At 40.2% G+C, this 13,416-nt stretch overlaps 1 protein-coding gene across 2 annotated transcripts in view; it reads right to left on the bottom strand.

Moving 5' to 3' along the window:
• LOC109403193 (putative phospholipase B-like lamina ancestor) overlaps positions 1 to 13,416 on the bottom strand; it is a 65,092-nt gene that overhangs the window by 35,016 nt on the left and 16,660 nt on the right. The gene's annotated exons all lie outside the window — the stretch shown is intronic.

Genomic DNA, 13,416 nt, shown 5'->3' with positions numbered 1-13,416 from the left:
AGCATTGCTGAATCACTAGCAAGCAGAATCTTCAGGTATGTGAAATGTACATATCGATAGCGACTACGTGTTTGATGAGTTAATCGTACCGTGCAGTATTTGCAACGTGTAGCCGCCAGAAATAATTAGCCGTTCTCTGTCGGCACAATTAGCACCATGATAAACGATTATGGACTATACCCGACCTATGGTATGAGGTGATGTTGTTTTCGAAAGGAGAACTCCTGGAGCAAAACCAGGAGTATTTTCGAGTCTCGGTTCGAGTGATGGTTTCCTATGTGGCTTACACTATCAGTGTACTAAATTCACTACAAATTTCCATTGAAGTTAATTATAGGACCAACATCAGTCATCTGGTCAAAATCAAAGAAATCCTTGATGTGGTTGTACGCTCGCTCGTTCATGCAGCGAGGGTCATTATTTACGTTCAAGGCTGTGCACGATCGCGTTTAAACGCAATTAGCGCAATGCGACTAGCAAAATAAACCACCCTCGACACCGTCGTCGTCAGAGGAACTAAATATATACGCATTCTCTTTAGCATTCCTTGTTCTCTGTGGTCGAAGTGAGAAGCCTCAGTGGGTGGGGTGGGTGCCACGCCACAGGTTTGTTTTGGTACGGAAATAAACGCAAAACAGTAGCTCTCGATCAGGTGTCATTGTACTTTTTTTTCTAGTTAGCACATGGGAGAGGTAGGACTTGAATCATGCATATGAGTAATCGAATAATTGAATCGTTCGTTTACGCTTGCTGAACCCAGATTCACAAGGATGTTGTCCTGGGAAATATGTTCACGTCCATGATTTTTCATAAACAACGTAGACTCATTTTTGGCCATCTCAGACCCCCTCTCCACCCTCGCAGGCTATACAGAATTTTCAAAATTTGCATGAAGCGTAGACTTTGGCTAGACCCCCTCCCCAAAAAGTCTACGTAATTTATGAACAGGCTCAAGCTCTGTGCGATCGACACTGTCGAATGCCGCGATAACCAAGTGATCCGTTGGGATCTGATCTTCACGGCATTTCTGGATGGATGATTTACCGTACGATGGTGATTCAGTCCGAAGTCGACCGACCGTTGACGAAGCTTGCTTGATAACTTCCCACGAACTCATCCACTTTAGCAGGTGATTAGCGACACGGAAGATGCAGGAACTTTGTAGGCTGTATTCAAAAAGATGATCATTCAGAAACTACCACCTTAAGGTGAAGATATGACGAAGCAACACCTCGAAATTTAAAGAGCACAAATCTGAAGAACCAAATAACGGATTGCGCAGAAAAATTGATCGATTAGTCACCACCAACGCTTTGCGACATTTGGTTCTTCAGATTTGTGTTTTTGAAAAATCAAGGTGTGGCTTCGTTCTATAATCACCTTAATGTTCCTGAACCGTACAGGGGCATCTCTTACCTCACCCAGAGAAGAAGTTGGTTAGATCTCATCAGGTCCTGTGCTGAAGTAGTCATTGTTTCTTTTGGGCTGCTTTGATATTCCGTGTCTATTTTCTCTGCGTCAATGTAGCGTTTGTCATAGAATTACTCTCACATTTTAACCCTTGTAGGATGCTGAGGTCAATATGACCCAGACAGGCATGCTGAACGTGCACTACACCTTTGTGGTGCGAAAATCATAACATCTTAGGAGGGATACTCACCTCATGAAGTCTTTGTGAAGGGCTTAGATAACCGCAGCGATAAATGTGCGGGTATTTGGCAAGTTCATGTTGAAGGTGACGTGTTCAATTAAATTATTAATGAAAATTTTCTTCAGTGGTGTCATCGAGTTTACTCCAAGTTACTCATTGAGTAACCAGCTCTTACCCAGGTAACCAATAATCATTTGAATAAGCCGTATTTCTGTTTTATATCTACATTCGGGCTGCTTACTACCGTATCATAGCAGCTCGACTGCTAAACTGCCCTACTTTAACAATTCAAATGCTACTTAAAATCTGACAGCAGTTTTGTAGCATTTCAAATGCACGGTATATTTTGGTCAACAATCATCATATTTGCTACTTTATTGCCATGAAACTGCTAAGAGAGATGAGTTCCCAAGTAACAAAACTAATTTTATGATGCTTTTGAAGTATTCTTCAACACCTGTGCTTTAAAACCATGCATAAACCAAATTGCTCTGCAAAACAACATCAACTCAACCATAAACCCGCTATAAGACCAAAGAGGCCCATCCTAAGATGCTCTTGGAGAGTTGTTTTTAAATTTCTCTTAAAACTTGTTGTACTTCCCAAGTTGTCCTCAAGGCGAATTGCTCTCTTCTTGTAGAATTCTTCAAGTGCACGATAAAACGATAGTAAATTTGTCAGTGTTGTTGCTGATGCAGCTTTTATGTCGACAGAAAAGTTTGATGAAATAAATTGGAAAAAAAAACACAATGAAAATGACACATTATTGTAATTGGGATTCATTTATTACACAAATTGGAAATATTTTCGTGGTGTAACAAGGAGGCCAAATGCCAAGCAAAATTCATCGTATATATGTTGCAAGATACTTCCAAAAATTGCAACGCGCTTCCATTATAATACATTAATAAAATATTTAAAGTTATTATTCCTGGTCATGAGAACATTGTTCATGAGTTTTCTCAACATGGCTTCCATTGAAGTCTAGGCCGGTGGTCGGTCCATTATCGATGGTTTTAATCAACATCACCATAAGATCGTCTTAAACTTCTTTCAACTCATGCCAGAGCTAAAAGCATAACTCAAGAATACTAGGATTTATAACGTTCTCAGTGCAGCCTGGTTGGTCTCCATCAAGAACGTCTTAAATTTATTTCATCTTAAGCAAGGGTGAGAAGTATTTCTCAAGAGTACTCAGGTTTATAACGTTCTTGATGTAGGTTTATGCAAACTTCGTCGAGAACGTAATAAATCATGTACGCCAAACTGTAAACAAACAATAAATTATCGCACCGCGGTGGATTTTATGAATCTCGTCCGATTAATTTTATCATCAGCTCGGTACCGTTGCCAATCAGGCAGACCTTTTTCGATAACGGCCTTGATGCGGTACAGTGCCACATTCCTCCGGTCAGCATTTCCAACAGGTAAGTAGTTGTTGATTTTAAAGATCGATGATTGGAACCCGAATTGCACGGGAATCGACGTCCTGCATGACCAAACCCACCTCATTTCGTATGCTGCAACCGGAGGAACTTGGCACTGCACCGATCCGCGTCGCGGTTGGGTTTCCGGGTAGGAGTTCTTGATTGGCAGCAATAATGGAACGATAAGAATCAAAATTTGATGCTTGAGTTTTTTTATTGTTTTTTTCATGTACCAAACTGTTCTTATGCTCTTGATCAAGAACGGATGATTGAAGTTAACTACAAGAGCCTTATAAAACTGCAAATAAGTTGAACAATTCTTGTTGTGTTTATGGTTTTATGAACTGAACCTCAAGTATTCTTGGAGGTGTTTATAAAACCACATATTGACAAAGAATAGTTGTGCTCAGCTGAAACTCCGATAAGATCAACTAGAATATGCAATGTTCCGATAAAACTATCATAAAAACAAATAAAACCAAATAGAATCAAGATTGTTACTTGGGTTAACTTATAATTGGTTATATTATAATATACAAAAAGCTCCCTCCCATGAACATCCAAGGATTGTCTACAGTTATCTCCGGAATCAACTCTATTGAAATTCTGTTTAGAAATTAATGCAGTTTTTTACAGGAAATAATTAAAAAATTTCACTAGATGTTCTTCCGAAATTTCTCAATTTATTATATTTTAAAATCCTGCAAGAATTGCTTCAAAAATTAACTCAGCCAACACGAATTCGTCTATGATGTAGAATATGATGCTAAAGTGAAGGCATACATGCTTCCATTTAAGCGTCTGTAAAGTATAGGCATATCGCCTCCACTTTAGTATCCTATTCAACAGCATATGCGATCGTGTGTTGGCTAGAAATTCATACATTCAGAAATCCTATTGTGATGCCTGCAGAAAATCTATGAGAGATATGTCCATTAATTTATCAAAATATGCATTTGGAAAACAATGTAAGGATATCTTTACACTTTTCTCTTTGGATTTCTGTAAAAATCCTACAGCAGTTGCAAAGCGATTGCTTCAGGAAATTTTACAGAGAATTAAAACAAAATTTCTACCAAGAAAGCCATCGTTGATTTCTCTGTTAATTCATTCAAGAGTTCCTTCTGGAATTCTTTAATATCACTCCTTTGGAATTTTCTCCAAAGTTTGCTAGAGATTATCTCAGAAATAAATTTAAAAACTCCTTTTCAAATCTTCCTTGGATTTTTTTTTTCAAAATTGCTCCCTGGATTCCTTTAGAAAATCTTTCAGAGATCCCGACTAGAAGATTCTAACAAAAATATAACATAATTATAACAAACCATGATATTTAAAACTCATTGTGATATAATCATGTTTGACATCTTTGGTGTTTAAAAATATTATAACTCAATTGTATCATATTATGTTATAAATGTTGTTCAATAACTGATTGTGAAATAATTTAGTTTTGATTATTTGACATTCAGAACATCATTTAAAACAATTGTATCAAAATATGATAGAAACTAGTTTTCTTGAAGCTAAAATTTATATCATATTGTGTTATAATTCGGATCTTATTAAAACAAAATAGGATATAATTTTGATTGGACCAGTGTACTTTTTGTTACAATTTTTGTTATTTTAACATCATCCTGCATCTGGTTTATAACATAATAAGTTATATGAAACTTTTATAACATCATAACTCAATGTGTTATAAACTTGATATATTATTCTAGTCGGGATTTCTTCCACGGATTCCTTTTGTAAGCTCTTTAAGAACATCTACTATGGGTTTCTTCAGAAATCTCCGTAAAATTTCCTTCAGAATTATCTCTAGAGGATGCTCCGGAAACTTCTCCAAGGGTCTGTTCCACTTGGAGAATTAAAATTAATTTTCATTTCAACTTGACAGTTCGATAATTATTTCCTTAGGAGAACAGTTCAGTTACTGTCAAGTTTAAGTGTCGAACTGACAAATTTAAGTAAAAATTAACTTTAATTCGCCAATTGGAACAGACCCCAAGTACCCCTCTAGAAAATTTCAATGGGGTTCTTCGGAAATCTCCCCATAAACTCCTCAAAAACTCCGTAAGGAAATTCTCTCAGGAAATAATCCACGTATTCCTTCCGAAATGCGTTCGGCAATTGCTTCAGAAAATCAATAGTTTAGAATTCCTCTAGAAATAACTCCACAGATTTCTTTAGAAAATCTTTCACAGACTCCTTCAAAAATTCCTCCAAAGTTTCCTTCAGAAATTTTTCGTAGGATTCCTTAAGTATTTCCTTCGCCAAAATTTCTTCTATGTATGCGTTTGGAAAAGTTTCTCCAAGGATTCCTTGAGATTTTTTTACAAGGATAACGTCAGAAATTCTCTCAAAGGTTATTTCATATATTTCATTTGTATTTTTTAGGTGTTGTTTTAGAAAATTTTCCAGAGATTTTTTTTCAGAAATTCGTACAGTAAGCAGTCCACCAGGGATTTGTTAAGAAATTTCTCTAAGAACTCCACTGAAATTTCCCGCCAGAATGTATCCAGGAATTTATACAGGGATTCACTCACCAATTCTTGCAGGACTTCATACAGAGATTCCTTCATGATTTCCGCCAGATATTCTTCCATGTATTTTCACGGATTTCTTAAGGAATTTATTCGGATTTTTTTCCTAATAATCTGTACATGAATTCCTTTTGAGTTTTATAATTTTTTTTCTAGAGATCTTTACAAAAGCTTATCCAGGCGTTTCTCCAATTATTTTTACAGAAATTTCTCTAGGAACATGTCCATAGAGAGCTAGAGGAACACTCAGAAAATCTTCCAAGAGTTTTATCGATTAATTTCACAAGGATTTCTTTTTAATTACTGGACAAACTTTTCCAGAAATTCCACCAAAACTTTATAAGGTTTCTTTTTAATATTTTCCCACGAAGTTCTTCGAAAATTCCTGCTGGGTATACTTCAAGAATTTGCCAAGAATTTCTTCAGATATTCCTCTAGGAATATATTTTAGTGTACTTTCTGAGATTTCTACGGATATTCTCCTGAAGATTTTTCAAACTATTCTTCGGGATTCTTTTAGAAATTCTTTCTTATATTTCGTCAGAAAATATCTTCAGAGACTTCTTCGTAAGGCGATTTCTTCAGAAATTTTGTTAATGCATTTTTGCAAAAGTTTTTCCGTGGATTTTATTTTAGAAATTCATCTTAATTGATTTTTTTTGGAAATTCTTTTAAGAGCTTCATCAACAGTTACACGTGAAACTCTTTCAGGGATTTCTGCAGAAATTTCTACAAGGAATTGCTCCGGTGCCTCCGGTATCAATATCTCTTGGGATTCCTGCAAAGATTCATGTATGAATTGGTTTAGACATTCCTTCAGAAATTTTGAAGAATTCTCAAAAGAATCTGATGGAAATTCTACAGAATTTCCTGGATGATTGTCTCAAGGAATCCCTTCATGATAAAACTCCCAATGATATCTTTAGAGATTCCTAGAAGAAATACTTGAACATTTTTTGGAAAGATTCCTGGACATAATTGATTGAAGCACTGTCTGAAGTTATTTCCGGAGGAATTCCTAGATAATTTCCTGGGAGATGTTTGAAGAATTTCCTTAAGATACCTCCTTAATCCCTAAAAGGAAAATCGAGAGACACTTCTGGTGAAACTCTGATAGTAATTTTAAGGAAAAATTTCTTGACAAATTTCTGGAGGTAATCCATAGGAAGTAATCTCTAAAAATCCGTAGAGTAACTTAGAATGTCTGCCGAAAGATTGCAGATAAAGGTACTGGTGGAATTCTTGAAAAAATCCTTCGATTAATTTCTCAGGGATCCTTGACGGACTTTCTGAAGGAAGCCTTGGAAGAACTGCTGGAGATACCCCTGAGGGTATTCGTGAAAGAATTTCTCATAAACTTTTTTTTAGAGACCTTCTGACTAAAATTTTGATTTTTTTTTAAGTTTCTTTAAAAGAATGCCTGGAAGAACATGAGAACCTTCTGTGGGTATACAAGGATTTCTTTAAAATATCGTTGGAAATTTTCCAGGTATAGATTCAGGAGTAAAATTGAAGAAGGAAAATTCGGAGAAATTTCTAAAGAATCTCCAGAAAAAAAGTTATAAGTAGCATCCCTGTAATAAACCCTGAGCAATCCCTCGAGCAATTTCTAAATAAATTTCGGAAGTGCTGTGGTAGTGCTCATAGAATACTAAACTGCGAAGAGGAGGACGAAGCCCATGCAGAATGACTTAAGCTTCCGTGTTTCTAGAGAATGGTATAGCAGTTCTGTTTCCTATAGTGCTTCGCGCTTCGTCTAGGCTTAAATTTCTTGGCCTCTTGACTCTCCATAATCACGGAGTATTGAAGGTTTTCAATGTGACTTCCAGAGTACAAAACAACTACGTAAAATTTCATTGCAATAGTAAAAAAAACACTCAAGGTCAGTCCGGGTTAGTTAAGGATATAATGACACAAATAAAGATGGTCGATCGCCAAATGCCGTTTTCATTAGAAGACTGTTTTGTTCATATGGAGATTAATTAATTGCTGGTTGCAGCAAGTTGAGGCTCGTTTTTACAAACAATGAACTCAGTAATGGTACATTACGCGGAAATTCGCACCTTTCTGTGGCTGCCGCGTGTACCACATTTGCTCGTAAGTGTTTACGCATATGTAGGCAATCTAATCATAACAAAAGCGATGAAGCTTACTCGCAAAGGGGCCCGTCTCTATTGACTGCGATTTGCGTCCAGACACTGAGCATCAGCTGAGCTGCAGTAGGTTTGTAATACTGCAAATCTGGATCGCTGGTTTTGGTATAAAGCGTTCTTAACTGATAATTGTTGTTTTCATGTCAGCATGATGTGGCAGAACAAACTGTGAACATTTTATTGTTTACGTTTACAATCACGCACCGGTAGCATGTGCCATTTAGAATATTATTGTACGTAAACCTTCCTGATTATACACAAAGCAGGAATAATAGCAACTCTAGATCGGAAGACTCTGGGAAGAAACAGGTTTTCTCGGTCAAGGTTACGTTTGGCACAGTTTCGCGCCTAGATAAATAGACCAGGTTCATTACCATTTGGCTCAGGAAAATATAGTTTTGATCGACTGAAAAATTGCCTTTTAAAGCATTAATAGTATAAATCATTTTTTTTCCACGATCGTACATCTTACGTCAAACAGACGCTGCTGTCAACAGCATTTAGCCACATTTACACAACTGGTCAACCTGCTTTCCATTTGCTCGTAGCGTAGCGAGCTGAGACATTTATCAATTCTGATGAATTATTTAACAATCAATTAGCGTACCTTAGGGCGTCGGGAGCAGAACCACATTTCTCTGTAATTTGCTCCGCTGAAGTTGTTTCGCGCCGCCGTGCATCATGCGGGGTGGTACGTGCAGTTTGCAAGTGCAAGTGCAAGTGCAAGTGCAAATACGAAATAGGTTGGTGCGATGGCAACGCAACGTGCGCGGTTTCGACACAATTATTACAAAGTGTTCGGGAGCTGATTTTCTCTGCATTTCAAATATGGTAATAATGATTGCACAATTGAACACATATTTACAACGCTGGCTGATTCACGACGGAAAACAACAGTGTATCGGGTGGAAATACGTTTTGTCGTAAAGCATTAGGTATAAGCAATGATATGTGTGAACTATCGGCATGGCATAACATACCGCTACTCAGGAACAAGCGATGCAATCAAATAAGGACGCCAAAGGATCAAAGCCGTGTGCTATTTTGAAGTTGTAGTCTGGGTAGGGCATAGCGCTCCAAAACGCACTGAATAAAAAGATAATTCAAAGTAAATCAATTTCACACATTACATTTTTCAGCTTCATTTGTTTTGCACACTTACATAATAATTGATATTTCAATGATCTTATATGGTAGGCAACTCACTTGCACAAAATAAGTTAACTCTCCATTTTCTCGATTCCCTATTACCGTTATTGAACGCATAGTTTATTTTCAATCGGTATTCAGAGACCGGGCTTATAAACCAATGTTTATGAAAGATACGCGCTTCCTTTACAATACATACAATAGCCTGAAACATGATACATTTTCATGCAAAAAATAGACCTCAAAGCATTCATTTAGCACCCAACAAGAAGGTTCTGATGAAACCGTCATTAACCCAAGTTCAAGCGTGAACAATGAGGACCATTTGTGAGTAATCAAAGATAAACATAGTGTGGAACCGTGATGTCTAATATGTCCCTGATCTCCCTACACATGATTGGTAATGACCGGTATCGTTGATTAAACGGTATTGGAACTTGTCACAAATCACTGTGATTAGATGCAGTCATGAATAATGCATGACTTTGGGATGGTGCAATGGATTGGTGCTTACTGTGCTTAGTGGCGCGTGTCTCCAGAGCCTAGATCACTGGAAAGAAACGACACAATAAGGACTGTATCGTTAATTATGAGTACCCCTTTGAGGCTCTGTATTAAAAAGACTATGCCTTATTTTGGCAACTGTTGTGTGTCTATGTTGTGCTAAAGTTGTAAACAAACAATAACCTTCATTATAAGTTAAAGTTTTTCCTCAAGAAGACCAATGCGAGGGTTTACGGAAGAGGAGAGAAAACCGATTGTGACTAGGTACTGCAATGAAAAATGATTTTCACTAAGAAAATTAGCAAAAGTTGAAGGTGTTGGCGTTTTTGCTGTCCAAAATGCTGTCAAACGATTTGGTATGCATAACACACTGGAAGACTCATCCGAACGCGGCAGAAAACCAGGTGCGTCTAAGTCAAATTTGGACAGTAAACTTTGCAAAATGTTTAAATGAAAAAAGGAGGTATCCATCAGAAATTGTGCAAAAAAGTGTGGGACGACTATAGGTTCAGCAAACCAAGGAGCGTAATTCCCTGAAGACCTACCCAAAACAGAAATGTACAAAACGCAGTCAAATTCTGGCGGATTATGTAAGAACTAGGGCTCGGAAACTGTACGACGATGTTTTCAGCAATAATTACATGTGCATAATTATGGATGACGAAACGTATGTCAAATTGGACAACAAGGCACTACCAAGGGCACAGTTTCTCACTAAGAAGCGGGGCATGGATGTTACAAATTCGGAGAAATTTATTTTTTGCAAAAAAGAAATGGGAAAATGTGTTGGTTTGGCAAGCAATTAGTCAAAGTGGTATGAAGTTGTCACCTTTCTCCACCGTCCCAAGTATGAACGTCGAAACATACCGGAAGAAGTATCTCCAGAAACTAATTCTGCCACTCATCTGAAAGCACAAAGGTCCTACATCATTTTGGCCGGATTTGGCATCCTGCCACTATGGGCGTGACACCTTTGACTGGTATGAAGAAAACAATGCCCAATTTGTGGAAAACCCAATTGTTCGAGCGTGGAGCTCTATTGCCGGCCACCGGAGGTTTTTCTTGGCCGCTGTAGCAACAGCGGTGCACCAAATCACTGGAACGTTGGTATTCCCAACTAGGATCGCTTATTCGATCCTTATAGCACACACTGTAGGCACTATTCACACCTTCGACACGTTTCACGGTACCAGTTCCCTCCTTGTCACAGTGCTTTCACGCACGCACGCACGCACGTGTGACGATCGACCGACGGGTTGATTATTGCCACCTTTGGCCACTACCGCAGATACAGTTCGGATAGAGAGAAGAACTCGGTTGATGGGGTTTGCACTACACTTGATTTATTGGGCGAGACGTGGATGGGATAAAGAATAGAACGCGACCGATCGTTTTGGATGTCTATTTTGTACTATTCGTTTGGGTATGGTGTTGCGTAACAATTCAATTTGGTATTCTTCTTCGTTGATGGGAATAGGCTTAGATTCAACTGGGATTTACAGTGTTGTGTGGAAATATGGTGACGGTTACAATTCAGTGTGTTTTGTGATGATTGTCTAGTTCAAAATGTGTTGACTTAATCCTAACTATTTACAACTAAAACTATTTACAAAACTCAAACTATTTACAAATTTACATTGATCAGCGTACTGATCATTCCGGCCACCTTGAAACAGCCTCACTGTTTCAACAGTCTCTTGCGGTGGAAGTCTGTCTCACTCTCTTGGAGTTCGGTTGACTTCGGCTTACGGAGCAATGACGACCACCATCGGGTTCTGGTTGATTCATCCATCGGGTGTTGCCTGAATGGACCCATTCAGCAGGCGTGTAGGAGTTCGAACGAGAGCGGTGAGATGATTTGGTGGTGAGAGCGAACGGGTTCTGCGAAAGAAAGATCCGGTAGAACGAACAGGGACTAATAGAGGTGTTGGAACGGTAATCACCTGTTCGCAATCCATATATGCGTTGAGACAGTTTCGGACTGCTCTGCCGATCTTTGTAGTTTCTGCTTACAGTTCGGGTGGTTTGTCGACTTCGGTTGATATCGGGAAGTCCTCCCTCACGGCTGGACATACGATGTTCTCCGCGGTAGCTGTCTTCGGACTGACTACACGGACGACTCCATCTTTCCCTAGGTAAAACTTCGTGATGCGACCCAGAGGCCACAGTGCAGGCGGAAGGTTTTCTTCTTTGACGACCACGATTGTAGTTCTTCCGTTTTTTTCTTCGTATTGCTGCATTGAGGGAACGGATGTATTTGAGGCAGTACGCAACTACTCGACGAAACTTGGTGTACGTGGAATAGCGTGAGAACTGGACTTCTTCGCATGCCGACGGAATCAGTGCAATTTTGCGTGCTTCTTCGGCAGTCGATGGGGATTCTTCATCTGGGACACTTGCGTGGGGCCAATGATTTGGGAGTTCCGAGAGCCGTGCTGGACCGTTCCTCCTTCGAGATTGGTTTGGTAGTTCGGTAGGCATCATTCCACGTGGTTGCTCATCGGCTGGATTGTCAATTCCGGGAGAGTGGTTCTGGGAACATCCTTCGGTGTTTGACTGAATCGTTGACACACTATTTGCTGCGACAACCGCGCCAGGTGACATGTGGAGCTCGATCCTCTTCCATTCATCTTGTAACTTGGGTGGAAGTGGCCTATCACGCACTTGGGGATGGTTATCAACAACATTGAGCTTGCGCATGTGGTCGAAGTGGAGATATTCGTCGATGAACTCGTGGCATGTTTGCTTCAAGGCGGAATCTTTCTCTGGGCGTCTCTCGAGGCTATACAAGCGTTGGGTGGCAAACGTGCGAGAGTTGCCGAGGGTGACTTGCGGATCTTCGGACCGAGGAAGGCGGACGACGTACCTTCCGGAGTGAGTTCGGGTGGTAGTATTGGCATTGATTTCTTCGCATCGTTTTTCTTCGGTGGAATTCGTGGGGCCATGATCGACGGCTTCGAGCTTCTGAAGCGCTGTTTCTAGGGACCGGTCGACTGTCGTCAGGTAGCATACCGGTGGTGCAACGGAGGAATTTATGACAGTTTTTCCAGATACTGTCCATCCAAAACGGGTGTCAACCAGGAAAGGCAGACCGTCTCCGATTGACAGACGGTTACCTGTATGGATTTCCTGGTAACATTCACCGCCGATGACGATGTCGATCATGCCCGGAACGTTGAAGTTTGGATCGGCCAGCGGAACCTTTGGCAAGTTCCACGATGCGGAATTGATGGCGATTGTGGGTATATTGGCTGTGGGCTTCTTCATGATTAGGAATTCGAGTGTGGTGGAGAAGGGCGTGATTCGGGATTTGATCGTTGCGGAGATCTGCCGCTTGATTTGCTTCGTGGATTCTCCAATTCCTGCTACTGCAACATCAACGACGACTTGACGGGTGGCAAGAGTGTTTGCCAGCTTCTTGGTGATGAAGTTTGACATCGCAGCAGAATCGAGGAGCGCTCGGGCAGTGATTTCCTTGCCGTGCTTGTCGACGATGGAGAGGACAACCGTTTCCAGTAGGACCGTGCTTCTGCTTGACTGAACGGAGAGGTTCACTTGGGGTGGATTCGACGATCCATCGGTCCCCACGTTCGCTGACGTGGTTGGAATCGGTTGCTGCGTAGAGCTATTCGACGAGCCGACAGGGTTCGGTGTGGGCTCTGGAAGGGCTGCTTGGTCGTGCAGCAACGTATGGTGCTTGGCGTGGCACGTTCTGCACGAAAACTTGGATTTACACCCCTTCGCTTGGTGGTTCGGTCGGAAACAATTCCAACACAAACTTCGCTGTGAGATCAACTCGCGACGTTGCAAAACGGACATGTTAGCAAACGTCGGACATTGAAACAGCTGGTGCTTCTGTGAGCAGGCGTGGCATGGCGGAGCATCCGACATGGGTTCATTGGTAGCACTGTTGACGATGGACTTGACTGTGGTGGTTATCTTCTGAGTCGGGCCGGCCACCTTGATGCTGGGCCCTTGGGAGGGAT

The sequence above is a fragment of the Aedes albopictus genome, chromosome 2, assembly GCF_035046485.1.
Source record: "Aedes albopictus strain Foshan chromosome 2, AalbF5, whole genome shotgun sequence".
Classification (NCBI taxonomy): domain Eukaryota; kingdom Metazoa; phylum Arthropoda; class Insecta; order Diptera; family Culicidae; genus Aedes; species Aedes albopictus.
Note: the sequence above shows the minus strand (reverse complement) of the source record. Positions and strands in the feature narration are given on the sequence as shown.